General features: G+C 35.1%; 1 pseudogene; it reads right to left on the reverse strand.

Moving 5' to 3' along the window:
* Positions 1-1,463: 1,463 nt before the first annotated feature.
* On the reverse strand, positions 1,464-2,592 carry LOC148584994 (uncharacterized; annotated as a pseudogene).
* Between the last annotated feature and the right edge of the window lie 11,862 nt (positions 2,593-14,454).

Below are 14,454 nucleotides of genomic sequence, written 5' to 3' on the forward strand. Positions count from 1 at the left end.
TAATCAATTCAAAATCAGCACATACAATAAATAATAACGCCTTTAATAAATTCAAAATCAACATATACCATAAATAATAATGCCTTCAGTAAATTCAAAATCAGCAAATACAATAAATTATAGCGCCTTTAATAAATTCAGAATCAACATATACAATAAATAATAACGCCTTTAATAAATTCAAAATCAACACATACACTAAATAATAAGGCTTACATTGGATTGGCTATTACGAAGTTCAATTGGGGCACGACTTTGGGATGTGTGAAGTTGCGTTAGAGCAGATGGTTGTGCACGTGGTTGGAGAGTAGTAGGAACAACCTACATATATTTGAAAAAATAATGTCACATTTTGTTGTTCTTATTGATACAAAATCATCATATAACAACGCCTTCAATAAATTCAAAATCAACACATAACAACAACGTCTATAATGAATTCAAAATCAGACATAACAACGCATTTAATAAATTCAAAATCAGCACATAACAACACATTTAATAAATTCAAAATCAGCACATAACAACGCATTCAATAAATTCAAAATCAGCACATAACGTCTTTAATCATTTCAAAATCAGGCACAACAACACATTTAATAAATTCAAAATCAGCACATAACAACATATTCAATAAATTCAAAATCAGCACATAACAATAACATCTTTAATGAATTCAAAATCAAACACAACAACACATTTAATATATTCAAAATCAGCATATAACAACATGTCCACTATAAATTCAAAATCAACACATAACAACAATGTCTTTAATCATTTCAAAATCAGACACATACACTAAATAATGACTTACATTGGATTGGCTATGACGAAGTTCAGTTAGGGCACATCTTTGGGATGCGCAAAGTTGAGTTGGAGCAGTTGGTTGTGCACTTGGTTGGTGAGTAGTATGAACAACCTACATATTTTTGAAAAACAATTATGTCGCATTTTGTTATTACTATCAATTCAAAACCAGAACCTACAATAAACAAACAGAACTTACATCAAATTGACAAGTAGGAATTTCAGTTGGGACAGTTTGTTGTACACTTGGTTGGGGAGCAGAAGGTTATGCAATCTGGCTCACACTGCCTGATTCGGTTCTATCATGGCTAGTACCAACATTGGTTGCTTGACCTCCTCTTTGCCTTTTTGTTCCAGTACTGGTTGATTTACCTCCTCTTTGACTTTTTCTTCCACTTGGTGATGCGGCATTAGATGATTCATCCAACTACAAAATAACATAATAAATGATTACCAATGAATGACTAAAATTAACAAACAACATTAGTAAGACAATTTCACAAAGACCATAACAGGAGAGTATGCAGTTAAAAATTACCATATCAAGATTCCAGTCAATTCTTGCAGTGGATCTGTAGTACTCTCGTACTTGTTCTCTTCTATCATCCTACCTTAGCCTTGTAGTGCATGTTCTCTTGTTGTGGCCCCATTTCTTACAGTGCCCACACTAGTTTTTGGTTCCCCCCTCCTGATGGCATTTGGATTTTTGAGCTCCTTAGCCCCCTCACTCTTACCTTCCTAGGTCTCCCAGGAGCTATCCTTGCCTTTGGTGGTTCGATAATCAGTTGATTGCTCCTAGACCATTGCTCTTCACTAGGTACGGGATAGATGATGGGTTGATATGTCTTCAGATACTTGTCTTTACTATAGTAGTCACTGAGATAGTCTATTGGATTGCCACCATGGTATAAGATGGCTGATATGGCATGACTGCATGGTATCCCAGTGACGTCCCATTTCTTACACCCACATGTTCTACCCTCCACACTGACTGCAAACCGTTTGCCCTCACATTCGACCTCAAAAATGCCATCGCCGGCATATGTGCACCAACAATGGCTGGCACCATCCTCTTCCTTCTCCAACTTGGCCATTATTTTTGGCCCTAAACTACCCTCCTCCATTGCAGCAATCAACTTTCTTTTCCTAACATACCTCCTCATTAATTTATTCCTAATCCCTTCCAACATTGACAGTATTGTCAATTGACGGTACTTCATGATCCATGAGTTGAAACACTCAGCATAGTTGTTGTGTACCAAGTCAGACTTGGCCATGGTGTTGAACCATCCCCTATACCAAGTATTGAGATCAATCTTTGCCAAGTAATCATAAGCAGACTCACTTACTTTCTTCATCTCTTCCACCGCATAATGGAAATCTGTCTGGGTATAAGATGATGCAGCAATCCAAAGCATGTCCTTTAGCAATATCCCTTGTGACTAGCACTTCTAAAATTGGCATACATGTGTCTCACACATGTACGGTGCTCAGCTGTGGGACAAACCTGTTCGAGGCTTGGTACTAGGCCCTGCACATATGGTAAGATAAAATATGTTAGACATTATTCATACAAGTAAGTTAAATGTTAGACATTATTCATACAAGTATGTTTACTTTTTGTCGATCAGATATAAAAGTCCACCCTTGTGCTGGTGCTGGGCTAAGATCAGATATAAGTGCCTCCAAGAACCAAGTCCAACTGTCCTTTGTCTCTGTTTCTACAACCGCAATGGACAGTGGATACACACTATTGTTGGCATCTCTCCCAACAACAGCCATTAACTGGCCCTTGTACCTACCCTTCAAGAAGCATGCATCTACACCTATCACAGATCTACACCCTTGTAAGAAACCTGTCTTCATAGTTGCGAATGATACATATAACCTCTGAAACCTACATGGAACCTCGAGCATTGGTCTCTCAACCATAAGAATTAAACAGCTGCCCACATTGGTCTTCCTAACCATTGCACAGTAGTCCCATAACCGATGGTATTGCTCATCCAACTTCTCATAAATTTTTTGTTGCACTTTCTTCCTTGCCCTATACAATGAGCTAACATGGGCATCTACATTCCACTTAGCTTTGACCTATTTTTGAAAAACGTCTATAGGTATGTGAAATGACTGCTTGGAAGGATAATGACAAACGTTGCGCGGAAGGATAACGACAAACGTTGCGCGCTAATTTTAACACCACGCTTTCATGTGTGTGTATATAGCTTTGGAATTAGCTGGCAGTGAGATTGGGTGGTGGGATTGGGTTGCTTGTGGTTGCTCATCGAAGACTTCATCTAATTTGGCATTAGCTTCTTCCAACTTCATTATCACACGTTCCATCATGTTTTTAAGATAATCAATTTGTTGCTCCAAACAATTTACTCTTTGATTCCCCATTGAATTAAACTTAGCTCTAATACCAATATTACGTGAATGCTTTCACAAACACATAAAGGGATAGATTGTTAGGTTTTGAGAGAACCTAGACCTTTTAGATTCGTTGGAGAGAACAAGCTTGGCTGGTTTTTGAATGAGTCCATGCACCATTCAGCTATCCAAGCTGAATTAATCATGTGATTCTTGTATCTTCTAGCGTATGCGTGTCTTGGATACATTGACACTAAGAGAAATGTGGACTCATCCTTTAACTTCTTCCCATAAACCCTGTACTTACATTTCTTGTCTTTGCAATGAGCTATGACCTTTTTGGTTTCATTTCTTGGGATCTCTAAATCCTTCCCCTTCAAAATATTTGCTTGCTTCACCGCTTTTCTAAACTGCCCCGTATCACCAAACATATGACCTATTTGCAGCATTGGATTTTGCATCTCTTCTTTGGTAAATGGAATTCTTTTGGTGACATCACGACGACTTGATATTTCTTCATTGTCACTATCACTGGGAATGGGCGACCTAAGTATGTCACTAGGACAAAGATCTTCACTATCATCTTCATCATCTTCCCCCCTATTTCTTCCACATGTCCACCCCCATCTTCCTCACCCCCTTCTACCTCATCCCTAAACCCTGCTTCATCATCAACAACACCCGAACCCCCCACCCTTTCTGACTCTACATGCTCCTCCCCATCTGAGTCATTAGCATCAGTATCTACACTAAGAACCTCATCCTAGAAAGCATCCTTCTTATATACTACAACCCTCTCATATTCTTCATCCTCTTCTGCATTGTCATCTACCGCATCTACATTAACAGCATCAAACAAAACCAAATACAACTCAGCTAGCCCATGCCCTAAATGGTGTGAAACCATTTCATTTACATCATGATCAAGTGATATCAGCCTTAATCCTTCATCTAAAGACCTACCAAGTATCTTGTAGTGAATGAGGTCACCAGGCCTATACTCATAATCCTTACATATTTCCTCGATATCCAAGAAAGACATCTTATGTACATCATGAACCAAATGATGATGAACAAATCCACCCATATACGTACACCTATTTACCCTATTGAAATAACCATTGGCATGCACCTCAAACAGCAATATGTCACTAGCCATTATGCGTCCTGCCACATTGAGACAGGATGCAAAAAGCATTAAACAAAATGCAACATATATTTAGACAACAAAAAAAGGATGCAACAAAATGCAACATGCAGTAACTTTTGGCTAAAGTATTTGGAATATTCCAAAACAGCATTAAACAAACAAACCCTAAACCCTAAACAGCAATCAAACAGTGAGAAATAAAACCTTAAGTATGCACTGAATAATTGCTAAACCCTAAGTATGCAGTGACTTTTGGCTAAAGCATGCAGAATATTCCAAAAAAGTATTAGACAAACAAACCTTAAACCCTAACAGCAATCAAACAGTGATAAATAAACCCTTAAGTATGCACTGAATTATTGCTAAACCCTAAGTTTGCAGTGACTTTTGGCTAAAGCATGTAGAATATTCCAACAAAGCATTAAACAAATAAACCCTAAACCCTAAACAGCAATCAAACAACGAGAAATAAACTATTAAGTATGCATTGAATTATTGCAAAACCCTAAGTATGAAGTGACTTTTGGCTAAAGCATCCAGAATATTCTAAGTATGCACTTAATTATTGCTAAACCCTAAATATGCAGTGACTTTTTGCAATGAACAACAACAATCAAACAGTGAGAAATAAACTCTAAGTATGCACTTAAGTATTGCTAAACCCTAAATATGCAGTGACTTTTTGCTAAAGCATCCACAATATTCCAAAAAGCATTAAACAAACAAACCCTAACAGACAGTCAAGTTTCTTCAACCGACAGTAGCCAATTAAAAAATGGAAAAATCCCCAACATTTTGCTAGCATCAATTCGACCAAAGAAAGTGGACACTGTCTTTATTCAACCCACCAGTACACAAATCGTTTTTTATTTGACAAACTTTTGACAATAAAACCATATGACCCACAAATAGACAACATTCGACAATAAAGGGGACCGCAATGTTAAACTCGGCATACGGATAAATGGGACCACAATGATCGACGACTCGGCATAGCTATAAATAAAACAACCAAAATCATTTGACAAAAGGAACTATACCTAGAAAAGATGGCAGTGACGAAGAAGACGGCTCACGGACAAATCTTCCAACACAACTACACGAGACAGTCACTCGATGGAATCGTGATGTAAATCAGGGTGAATCGCGATTTAGGTTTGGAGCTAGTTTATTTGGGTGGAATCGCGATTTAAATCTAGGTAGAATCACAATTTACACTCACTGGGTGGATTGAGGAAGATCAGTGGTCGTCGGCCCACAGTGTGTTCTTCACAAAGACGGCTATAAAACTCCTTTTTCAATTTTGGAGTTTTGGTGATTTTCAAAAAAAAAAAAAAAAAAAAAAAAAAAAAAAAAAAAAACCTAAGGGTGTTTGTACACGAGGTAGTTTCAGGGGTAAAACAGCGCTTTCAATAATTTTTCCTCACATGCGCGGCACGTGCGACCCCTTCTGTTTAGATTTCACAGAAAATCCTAACGGAAAAGCCAAAGCGAGCGAAACTAAAACTTTGATACATAAAAGTGAGAGTTTTTGAACAATGGAGGGGTGTCTACAAAAAGCGTGAAAGTATGGGGGTAAGTGAAGTTCTCCCTTTTTTTTTTAATTATGACCCGTGGGTTCATAGGTGCCAAATATTGCATACTCAGACCCATTTATTTACATTAGTTAATCCTTTAGCTGTGTCGTTATTTAATATTTTGTGTTAGTTTTGTGTTTTTAGTATTTTGTAGGTCATTGAAGAAAAATAACAGCTTTAAAGGGAAAAATGCAAAGTTTGGAAGAAAGCATACTTTGAGAAGACCTAGATGATGTGGTTAAGTTCAACCAAATTTAAGAAAAAGATTAAATCGGATTAAAGATCAGATTGGATAAGATTTTAGATCGGATTCAAATTCAGATTCTATACACATCTCAGTATTTTGACCATAACTTTCCGCTCAAATATCGGATTGAAGTGATTCAAGTGGGATTAGAAAGAGAACTCAAAATAATACAATTCGTTCTGAAATAGGATTTTCCTAATTCAGACGTTTACTATGCCAAAATCGTCCTGCAATAAAAGGTCACAAATCTGGACGAATCTTATTCCGATTTCAAACTTCTATTTTGACTGGGAGATAGACCTCCAAATTATCTAGGTTTAATAGGGCTTCTAGGACTTCCCTAAGCCTATAAATAGACTTCTTTGCATTCAAGAAAAGATACTGAATTTCAGAGAGTAAAATTTTATAGTTTTTCTCTTTTTAGTTCAGTTTTCTTTAGATTTAGGTTTTATTTTTATGTGGAGCTAAATTCTCAACTAAGGTTGGGGATGAAGCCTCACTGATGAAGAACATCAATACTTTCATGTAAGTCTTTATTTATCTAATTTTATTAGGTTTAATATCTCAATTGTTTTACTTCTTTTCAATGTGTGGAGTGATTCTTAGATATCTTTTGTGATTCATGGATACACTTGATGATTTAAGATAGTTTCACATAATTGATTGCTTCATTTTATTTTCCTAAATAATTGGATATCCCTTGTGATTTGTTCTACGGATACATTTGATGATTTAATTGGTATTGGATTCCTCTTGTGATTTGTGCAATGAATGGATACATGGGCTAGTTTTGATTAATTGTTTGAAGCATAGTAAAATATATCTAAGATTTTAATTGTGAGACCTTCAGATTAATATTGATAAATATAGAAGTATGTTGTTATGATTTGATGATTGTGAATTCTCAAACCTTAGTCTTTTATCTCTTAGTTTATGTTTGTCTTTTAATTTCAAAAATCAAAATCCAAAACCTTTTTGGAACTAGATTAGGATTTAATTAGTTTAGATTTAAATTGTTCTTTCAAAAATACAATTCTCTGTGGGTTAGACCTCGCACTCGCAATCCATTAAACTACAATCGATTCGTGCACTTGCGAGTTAAATAAATTTGCACAACAAGTTTTTGGCGCCATTGCCGGGTAATTGTTTATTTTTTTAAACCAATTTATTTTTAAATTAGTTTTATTCTTCTACTAGTTATAATTAGGATTTTATTTTTCTGCAATTTGTTTTGTTTTATTCGTGTTACTAATAAAAAAAAAAAAAAAAAGATTTTCTTGTTGTTCTTTGTTTTGTTTGGCTTGTGTTACAGTTCTGCCGCAGCATCTTCCGCACATTAGTGCGATCGAGCGCACTCACAGCATAGGCAGCAACTGCAGTAGTTCTGTAGATATTTGCCAAAAAAATTATTTTTGTCTTTTTTCTGAGTTTTTAAATTTTAGTTTTATTTTATTTTTTGTTAGTTAGTCGGTTTTTTTGTTTTAGTTTATTTTATTGAAAACTAAAAAAAATAATAATTTTTTTTTTAAAAATTGGTTACTGTTTTATGCGGGATATCTGCATGCTAAAAAGTGAGGGGGAAGCATGAATTTTCATTTTAATGATTTTAATGCATCTCATAGTTATAAGACACCAGCTCCTACCAACTACCCTCAAAATTTTTACCCACATAATCCATGTTCATATTGTTCTAATCCTTATCATCATTATAGTGATTGTCCATCATGGGGACAAGCTTCTAATTTTTCATATGAGCAAATGAACATCAGTTTCTCCAATCCAGGGTTTGATTCAAATTCCAATTATTACAACCCGGACTGGAGCAACCAATCTAATTTCTCATGGTTAGCTCAAGCTACAAGAAATTATGCTCACCAATTTGATGAATTGCACCATTCAGAATATCCGCAGTTCGATCATCAAGCTCAACCTCTTGTTTATCAGTCTACCACTCAAGTGCCACAGCCTCCACCACAATCATCACTGGAAGCCATGATGAAAACATTAATAGAAAAAGTCGACCAGTCCAACTCCCAAGCTATACAAGAGCTAAAAGATTTCACCAAACAAACCCTACAAGAAGTGGGTCAAGAGCTCAAAGATGCAAATACTCATGCTACCGTAGGGATGGAAGAATGGATTGGCCAGAATGAAAATGAACGCCCATCTGAACATCAACTTGACCAAATGACTCAATATTGGGACAATGAGAGCATAAAGGATAACAATAAAGAAGAAGAGTTTCCAAGTCAGTTGAAGGCTCAAGGACACTACATGATTGATGAGGATGAGTCCAGAAATTCTTATCATGAGCATGTCCAAGCCACCTCCAACTTTGAAAGAGAGGAAAGTGCTACAAGAAATTATCTTCCTAAAGATGAGGAAATTGTGGATAACAAAGAGGAGCACGCAGAGCAAGTTGAGCATGCTCAAGTCACCACCACGCTTGAGAGTGAGAAAATTGTTGATAACATTAAGGAGGAAAAAAAAAGAAGAAGAAGTTGAGCACCCTGAGCAAATTGAGCACCATGAGAACAGTGAGCCCCCAACAAATCCTGATCTGTCCAGTGACATGGAAGTGAGTACTAAAGCTCATGCCTGCATCACTGTCCCTCTTAAGACACATCAAGAGCCCCAAGCTTCATCGCCTGAATGTCTCAAAGAACCATCTTATATCAAGATACTCAAGGACTTGTACACACAAGCACACAATTCTAGGAACCACTTTCCTAAGAAGATCCTTTGAAGCAAACTAGTCTACATAAGATGGCAACACATCCTTCCAGAGTGCTATGAAGTTTTGAAGAAAAATGGGTGGAAGGGATTGGTTGGACACCCGCATGATCGGGGAAAGCGCTGCAAAGTTTTTTCCTCCAGTTTATTTTCTGCACTTCACTCCACAAATTCTTTCTTTCCTTTTTCATTATATTGCATTTCTTTTTATTTATTTTTGTTTCTAACAGCAATTAATCTTTTGATGTTTTGTTTCTGTGAAAAAATATTGATGTTAGTTTTCGTTGACAAGTGTTTTGGTGTTTAAGTCTGGGGGACGCCCTAGCCTTGTTCACACTCAGACTTCCTTACTTTCGGTAATGTATTTCTATACTACACATTGAGGGCAATGTGTAATTTAAGTTTGGGGGTATGGAAAAACACATTGTCTGTTTATTTTTGTTCTTATTTGTTTATTTTTATTTGTCATTTTGTCTTAAAAAAATTATAAAAAAAAAAAAAAAAAAAAAAAAAAAAAAATTGTGCTATGATGTTGTCAAGTTTGAGTTAAACTGTAACTGTGATTTGCATTTCATTAGCTTGTTTAAAGGGTTGAACACATCATTATGTCATTAGAAGTTTGAGTCATTTGACTTATTTTTGAGTAAAAGAGATTTCACTTGTTTTGAGATAAATTTTTATGGCACATTAGCATGTTTTCTGTGAGGTATGATGTTTGAGCTTAAGCTTGTTCTCTTTGAGATTTGTTAGATGACCTATTGATGAATAACCATTGGCTTGCAAGATATTAAAAAAAAAAAAAAAAAAAAAAAGAAGAAAAGATCATGTTGAATTTTCCGCTAAGTAACCGGACCTCTTGCCTCATTAAGCATTGAGTGTTCGCGTCAAAAGGTGTGAAATTCAGTGTTGATTTATGATATGGCTAATCTGACTTCGTAGCCTTTTTGACTTAAGCTAATAAGCTCTTAGAGATGTATTACATCTAATGCCCTAAAGCCACCTGGCTTGGGAGTCATTGGCCTAACATTTGTTACATGGGTCAATTAGAAAGCTTAAGGGAGTTAGACATTGTAGAGCCTGTAAAAATAAAAAAATAAAAAATGCATATCTTGCCTTGGTTTTTTCATTTGGTAGGGATTCTTACAAATTTTATGGAACTTGTTTTGAGTTTAAGCTGAAAGCTTCATGATTGTATGCTAATTACACTTTACACTTTTCAGAACATATGAGGTCTCAATTGTCCATTTATGAGTGATTTGATTATGGATTTTCTTTTAACTGTGATGATGGTGTTTGTCTTTTTAAGTTTCCTCATGAATAAGAACCATAGTTTATGTGAAATTTCTTTCTTGTTAACAACATAGTGCTACAATGTTTGTGGGTATCATTCCTGTTAAGCCCTCACGAGACTTCACTCGTCTACTAGGGATGCCTAGGGGTATAAAAGGCTTGTTGCATATGCTCAATGCGATCATCTCTCCCACGAAAGAGGATTTATGTTTCTTACTTTTATTTTATTTTTCATTTTGTTTTGCTATGGGACTAGCAAAATGTAAGTTTGGGGGTATTTGATAAGTGCCAAATATTGCATACTTTGACCCCTTTATTTACATTAGTTAATCCCTTAGCTGTGTCATTATTTAATATTTTGTGTTAGTTTTGTGTTTTTAGTATCTTATAGGTCGTTGAAGAAAAATAACAGCTTTAAAGGGAAAAATGCGAAGTTTGGAAGAAAGCATACTTTGAGAAGACCTAGATGATGTGGTTAAGTTCAACCAAATCCAAGAAAGGGTTAAATCGGATCAAAGATCAAATTGGATTAAAGATCAGATTGGATAAGATTTCAGATCGGATTCAAATTCAGATTCTGTACATGTCTTAGTATTTTGATCATAACCTTCGACTCAAATATCAGATTAAAGTGATTCAAGTGTCATTGGAAAGATAACTCAAAATACTACAATTCGTTGTGAAATAGGATTTTCCTAATTCGGACATTTACTATGCCAAAATCACCCTGTAATAAAAGGTCACAAATCTGAACGAATCCTATTCCGATTTCAAACTTCTATTTTGACTGGGAGACAAACCTCCGAATTATCTAGGTTTAATTGGGCTTTTAGGACTTCCCAAAGCCTATAAATAGATTTCTTTGCATTCAAGAAAAGATATAAAATTTCAGATAGCAAAATTCTATAGTTTTTCTCTTTTTAGTTTAGGTTTTCTTTAGATTTAGGTTTTATTTTTATGTGGAGCTAAATTCCCAACTAAGGTTGGGGATGAAGCCTCACCGATGAAGAGCATCAATACTTTCATGTAAGTCTTTATTTATCTGATTTTATTGGATTTAATATCTCAATTGTTTTACTTCTTTTCAATGTGTGGAGTGATTCTTGAATATCTTTTGTGATTCAAGGATACACTTGATGATTTAAGATAATTTCACATAATTGATTGCTTGATTTTATTTGCCTAAATAATTGGATATCCCTTGTGATTTGTTCTACGGATACATTTGGTGTTTCAATTAAGATTGGATATCTTTTGTGATTTACAGATACATTTGATGATTTAATTGATATTGGATTCCGCTTGTGATTTGTGCAATGAATGGATACATGTGATAGTTTTTATTAATTGTTAGAAGCATAGTAAAACATATCTAAGATTTTAATTGTGAGAACTTCAGATTGATATTGATAAACATGGAAGTATGCTGTTATGATTTGATGACTGTGAATTCTCAAACCTTAGTCTTTTATCTCTTAGTTTATTTTAATTAGTTTATGTTTGTCTTTTAATTTCAAAAATCAAAATTCAAAACCTTTTTGGAACTAGATTAGGATTTAATTAGTTTAAATTTAAATTGTTCTTTCAAAAATACAATTCTCTGTGGGTTCGACCTCGCACTTGCAATCCATTAAACTACAATAGATTCGTGTACTTGCGAGTTAAATAAATTTGCACAACATGGGTCACAATACAGGTGCGTTAGATCCACCAGTGAACCCACGGGTCAAGAATTGGTTTTTTTTTAAATAATTATTTTTTAATAAAAACTAATGGTATTTTAGGAATTTCACACCCCTCCGTTAGGATTTACTGTTAAATCCTAACAGAAGGGGGAAAGTTGAAGGAAATCAAAGTTGGCTACACCAAAGTGAGAGATTTTGAATGTTGGGGGGTGTTTGCAAAAGATGCGAAAGTTCATGGGGGGTAAGTGAAGTTTCACCCTATTTTTTATTTAATCAATTAATCCTTATAACGTACTTATTTATTGCATGTTACCCCCTTCATGGAATCATTCCGTAGTTGAACCAAAGTCTATGAACTGTTCCACCAGTGAACCCACGGGTCAAGAATTGTTTTTTTAAAAATAATTATTTTTTAATAAAAACTAATGGTATTTTAGGAATTTCACACCCCTCCGTTAGGATTTACTGTTAAATCCTAACGGAAGGGGAAAAGTTAAAGGAAATCAAAGTTGGCTACACCAAAGTGAGAGATTTTGAATGTTGGGGGGGTGTTTGCAAAAGGCATGAAAGTTCATGGGGGGTAAGTGAAGTTTCCCTTATTTTTTATTTAATCAATTAATCCTTATAACTTACTCATTTATTGCATGTTATCCATTCATGGAATCATTCCGTAGTTGAACCAAAGTCTATGAATCGTCACTTTGTTCACTACCCCTTTTCCTTGAGTCATTTATTTAAATTCATGATTACTAGCTAGTGTGCTCGATCACACTGGTACGCTCAATCACCCTGGAATGGGCGCTCGAGTGCACCTCCGTTGACAGCACAGGAACCGCAGAAAACTAGAAAACCAAAAAATAAAACTTAAAAAAAAAATTAAAAAAAAAAAATTATAAACAAAATTAATCAATCCTCGGAAACGGCGCCAAAAACTTGTTGTGCAAATATCTACCTAAATTAATAGACGAATAAATGTACGTTTTATTCACAGTTGCACAAGATCAAAACAGTAGTATAGGGTGCAAGTACGGGATCATTCCCCCGAGGATTGGTATAAACTATGCTTAAAATTAATTTCATGATTAAAACAAGGTAAAAGGTTGATTTTTGATTTAATAAAGATAAAAGAGTAGGGCTTTGATATCCACCACTAATCATACTCAAGTAATATAACAATATGCCAATGTTCCAATCATATCAAGATTACTTAATGTTTACCAACCTAAGGACATGGATGTCTACTCCTTAAGCTATTGATCTCCCTGAGTAACGAATTAGGCATGAGTGTTTACTCTAATTCTTTTCTTTTTCAAAGGATTTAGGATGGGTGTCTACTAAGTTGTTCTTTGAAAAAACATAAATTTATGCAAATCAATAAACACATGAGGCCTAAGGCATGGGTGTCTACTCCCAGTTTCCCATGTTGATTAACCCAAAAACCCCAATGACAAGATTCCTTGTTACTCTATTAAGCCCAGGACTCAATCATCCAAATTGACTTAAATAACTAATCCATATCACATGCATATGTTGGCCAAGCACATTCATATGAGGAATTCAATAAAGTAGGAAATAATCAAGTTAAGCATCACAATATGATTGTAGCGAAGGCACCAATATTGAAATATTAAAGAAAAATGATTAGGGCTTCAATTTAGCCCTACTAAAGTATTTAGTTACGCATAATTTTGATGCTAATCATTTTCATAAGAAAATAAAAAGGAAAAGAATAATCCCGAAAAACGCTTCTTGAAGTAGCCTCCAATTCCACTCTCCAAGATTGTGTATTTTTTCTGCAGGCTTAAAGGTCTATTTATAAGATTAGAAAGACCCTATAAACCGTAAGAATCCTAGAAAAATCGTACTTCAATTTCCTAGTCAAATTAGGAAGCAATCCAAGAACAAATTAGAATAGGATTCGTCTAAATTTGAGTTCATATATTGCGGGACGATTTTGGCATAGCAAACATCCGAATTAAGAAAATCCTATTTCACAATGATTTGTATTATTTTGAGTTAGCTTTCCAATGCCACTCATTTCACCTTAATACAATACTTGATCTGAATGTTATGGTCAAAATACTGAGACATGTGCAGAATCCAAATTTGAATCCAATCCGATTTTGACTCTGGTTAGAAAAATTCCTATTGAATCATTTCCTTGATATGATTAAACTTAACCACATCATATAGGTCCTCTACTATGATTGGTAAAGCCGAACCATATCCTCTAGGTCTTCTCAAAGTGTGCTTTAAGCCCGAAACTTTTCAGAAATACTTTTTTTTCTTCAAAAACCTAAAAATTGACAGAAAACACAAAAACAAATCAAAACATCACAAAATAATAAGACTAAGAGATTAACATATGTAAATAAGAGGCTAAAATATATATATATTATCACTTATCAGAGGGTGTGGTCCAGCTATTTGCCACTGTAGCCCGACACTTTTGGCTTCGAAGGAACTCATATGTGTTTGGGGGAATGTTGACTACACCTGCTGTGGTGGTGCAACAGGTGAATGATCATATGGAGGCTTTTGATAGGCAGAACAGGGGTGGAACACTGGGCAATTGCTAAGAACTCAAGCAAT

The sequence above is a fragment of the Corylus avellana genome, chromosome 6, assembly GCF_965113065.1.
Source record: "Corylus avellana chromosome 6, dhCorAvel1.hap1.2, whole genome shotgun sequence".
In the NCBI taxonomy this organism is placed as follows: Eukaryota; Viridiplantae; Streptophyta; class Magnoliopsida; order Fagales; family Betulaceae; genus Corylus; species Corylus avellana.